The following is a 4,268-nucleotide window of genomic DNA, read 5'->3' on the forward strand; positions in this document are numbered from 1 at the left end:
GGGCTTTGCTATGTTGCTCAGGCTGGTCTCAAACTGCTGGGCTCAAGCGATTCTCCTGCCTTGGCCTCCCGAGATGCTGGAATTACAGGCATGAGCCACTGCGCCCAGCTGTTTTGTTATTGTATTTTACTTTATTTTATGAGTTGGAGTCTTAGTCTGTCAAGCAGGCTAGAGTGCAGTGTTGCAGTCCCAGCTTATTGCAGCCTCTGACTCCTGGACTCAAGCAATCCTCCTGTGCCTCAACCTCTCAAGTAGCTGGAACTACAGGCATAAACCACGGCCCGGCTCCCTTTTGTTTTATTTAAGACAGAAGTAAAGTAAAGGAATCCTTTTGTGTGTCAAGCCCTTTTGAACAAATATGTCATCCAATGCTGCTTATTACCCTATGATGGAATGCCCCATTTCACTGATGGGATGGGGACCTAGAGGTCCAGCATCTGATCTGCTTCCTGTTTGGGATGTGTCCTCTGTGTGGATTGCATCAGTGAGGAGGGTCACACATCACACTGCAGACACCATGGCAGGGAGACTTTTCCTTGTTACCCACTATGGTAGTCAGGACCCAAGAGGTGGACTAGGATTGGCCAACCGGGTACTTCCACCTGGAGCTGGGGGTTGCAGCATGAGACGCAGATGAAGGGAAGATTAGACATCCTTTGCTGCAGCAGCAGCAGCAGTGGTGATGTGTCTGCTGGTGGCACGTTATGGCAGTGCCCAGCAGCTGGGCCTCCTCCCCAGACTGTCCTGCTAAAGAAAGTGGTTGTCCTTCCTCCACCAGCCATTGGTTTCCAGCTGAATTTCCAAGTTGGACTCTTTAGCTCCTGTTAATTCTCAGAGCCAGCAATATTTCTTCAGTCAATTCCAGTTCTGATTGATGTAACCAGAGTTGATGCAGTTCTTGCAACTGGGAACTCTGGCTGATGTTTGAGGAAACAGGTTCTGAGGTCAAAGAGCTTGTGCAGGGGACACAGCTAGCAAGTAACAGTGTTCTGGGTGAGAAATCTGTGCTATTTTCTTGATTCTACACTCCCCAAAGAATTCTGAAGGGCACAGAGGCAAGGAGTGACACAGTGCACAGATGAGAGTGGGACTTGAAGGCTAGCAGGTATGTAAACACTTACTCCAAAACATCCACATTCAGTGACACATTCATAAATAAGTTGAGTCTACTGTATGCCAGAGACTGTGCTGTGTTCAAATACTATTTCAACCAGGCACGGTGGCTCACGCCTGTAATCCCAGCACTCTGGGAGGCCAAGGCAGGCAGATCACCTGAGGTCAGGAGTTCGAGACCAGTCTGGCTGATATGGTGAAACCCCATCTCTACTGAGAATACAACAACAACAGCAATGTGCCAGGTGTGGTGGCAGATGCCTTTAGTCCCAGCTACTTGGGAGACAGAGGCAGGAGAATTGCTGGAACCTGGGAGCCAGAGGTGCAGTGAGCCGATATCGCACCACTGCACTCCAGCCTGGGCAACAGAGCAAGACTCCAACAACAACAACAACAACAAAACATTATTTCAGTTCATCCTCCCATAGTATATGATAAGGTGGGCATTATTTTGCTTATTGTTCCAGTGGAAAAATTGAGCCCTAGAGAGGTTTGTCCAACTTTATGTTGTAGTAAGTGTTAGTGCTGGGTTTGAACTTGAGTCTCCAGACAAGGGGGCTGGAGCCCATTCATTAAGCCACAGCTGCCTCACTATGCAATTTCATGAATCAATCAAAATTTCTCCACTGCTAATATCTGTGAGCTCCATAGAGGCCCCAGTATAACATCATAAATGTGTTATTCTTGTTTCTTTGTGCATGTTCTTACACCTGTGTCCTGGGGGTATGTCATTTGTCTCTTTTCCTTTAGGCTGGGTACCTCTGGAGCACAGGACTCTGTCCCTGCTAAAGATCTTCCTTCCTGTATATTCATCCCCAGTGTCCATGAAGGGCTCCAACAAAGGAGCCACTGGGCCGGAGGACCAACTGCCCAACTGAAAAGTTGATCATTGACCACCCAGCGGAAGAGCTGTAGAGTGAGGAAAGACTTCAGCTTCTTACAGCACTTACAACCAGAATGGGAGTCTGTACTCATTTTCTGTTCAGTCCTGCCTGCCTCCACCTCCCCTAGAACTTCAAGGAAACCACATCTTTGCTTGCTGGACTGTAAAATGGAGCCGAAGGTCCTCGTTGGCATAATCAATCAATACCAGGCATCTCAGAGCCTTTGGGGAAGATACCACACCCAGACCTGGCTCCTGACAGCCAATGAACACTTTGTTGTCTGTGCTTTGGATTAAGAAAGTGAGTTCTGCATGTTGCTTACCATCACAAGGAGCAGTGAACTGAATTGGTGCCATTGTAAGCTTGATTGTTGTTGCATAGATAAAAGCCTCATTAAGTCCCTCAGGAGGAGACAAGAATTTTATTTTGAGGAAAGAAGAACAAGAAGCGCTTCTTGCTTGTTGTCATTACAGCAACAAAACATTAAATGGAGGAAATAATTAAATAACTGCACTTTTTTTTTTCGTTACCCAAACCTCGTCAAGAGGCTGGGTGAGTTTTTAATTAGTGCTGCATTTTCAATAAATCCGTATCTGTATGTGGTGCCGATTCTTTCCTGGATAAGGGAAAGATAATAATGAGAATCCTATTTTTCAGTCCCACACTAAAGGGATGCCTGGTATATTTAATCATGCTGTAGAAATCCTGGCAGCTTTCTCTGAGCCCAGCCTCTGCTCTAATTACATTTCTAGATTTTAGTAAATTGAAAGGGAAAATGTAGGAACAAAATAATTAAAACCGAAGAGGAAGTGCATATTAAAAAGGAGAAGCTGTTTAAAATTCTTCCACACAGTGCTTCCAAGGACATCTACAATCGTTTAATCAGTTCCACACCAAATCAAAGTCCTTTGTACAGAGTCTGATAGGATCACATCTCAGGTGGGAGGCATGGTCCCCACAGTATAATAGGAGCTTCGTTGCACCAGGCTACAGATGGGATAAGACCTCTCATATCCTTCCAGATCACTGGGGATTCAGGCCCAGCTTGGACAAGCTGTTGGCACAGACTCACTTTCCCCGAGGAGTCCCCTTCCAGGTCCTGGATAGAGTCTGGCGAAGCTGTTACAATTAGCTCCAAATGTGAGGGAGCTACAGTAGGTTGTCCATGCGTCCAGTTTCCTTTTCCTGCACCCTGTTCCCCATTTCCATGCTCCTTCCTGCAAAGAGTACCCCTTTTCTTTTTTCTCTGCTTTTGTGTGAACTCTGAAGTCAAGAGAATAGGTAATTCAGCAACCTCAGTGACACCAGGAACCAGTTACTTGTTACTGGTTACTGGATTATTTCTAGGGCATTCTGAATTTTCACAGGGACCAAAAACCTTGCTGGCTTCAGCTAAAGGAATCATGTTTGTCTTTAACAATGATAAGTTAAATCTCTCTCTTTTTTTTTTTTTTTTTTTGAGACAGTCTTGCTATGTCATCCAGGCTGGAGTGCAGTGGCATGATCTTCGCTTACTGCAACCTCTGCCTCCCAGGTTCAAGTGATTTTCCTATCTCGGCCTCCTGAGTAGCTGGGATTACAGGTGTGCGCCACGATGCCGGGCTAATTTTCGTATTTTTAGTAGAGACGGAGTTTCACCATGTTGGCCAGGCTGGTCTCGAACTCCTGACCTCAAGTGATTCACCCGCCTTGGCCTCCCAAAGTGCTGTCACCGCACCCGACTGATAAGTGAAATCTAACTGGAAAGTTCAAGCATCTGCCTAATAGGTGACACAGGCTCTTTTTGTTTTGCAGTGGGGCAGATACAGTCACTACATCATTGTAGAGTTTAGGATCTACATTTCTTGATCATTCTGACTGAAAAATCAGTTGTATAAACTCTAGGAGTCTGGAATGTTTTGTCCGTGATTCCTAGGAGATTTTAAACTGTGAGATTGTACGGCTTGCTTCTGTATTTGAAAGTGGAAGACAGCCTGGCACTGTCAGGGGCTTTTTTTTTTTTTTTTCCCAAACCCCTGGGGTTTTGCTCATGGGCTCCCAGACTTCCCGACTGAACAGACTCACCAGCCACCTGGCACCAGAACGCATGTGGCAGGAGACAGTGAGCACTGTCTCCTAGAGACAGTCACATAGGCCTGGGAGACAGCAGGGCTCCCGGAAGCTGTTCTCAAAGCGGGGCCCACACTGTCACCTCCCAATCTACAGGTTCATTGGGTTGCTCTCGTATCCAATGCTGTGTGTGTGTGTGTGTGTGTGTGTGTGTGTGTGTGT

The sequence above is a fragment of the Mandrillus leucophaeus genome, unplaced genomic scaffold (assembly GCF_000951045.1).
Source record: "Mandrillus leucophaeus isolate KB7577 unplaced genomic scaffold, Mleu.le_1.0 Scaffold59, whole genome shotgun sequence".
NCBI classification, from domain to species: domain Eukaryota; kingdom Metazoa; phylum Chordata; class Mammalia; order Primates; family Cercopithecidae; genus Mandrillus; species Mandrillus leucophaeus.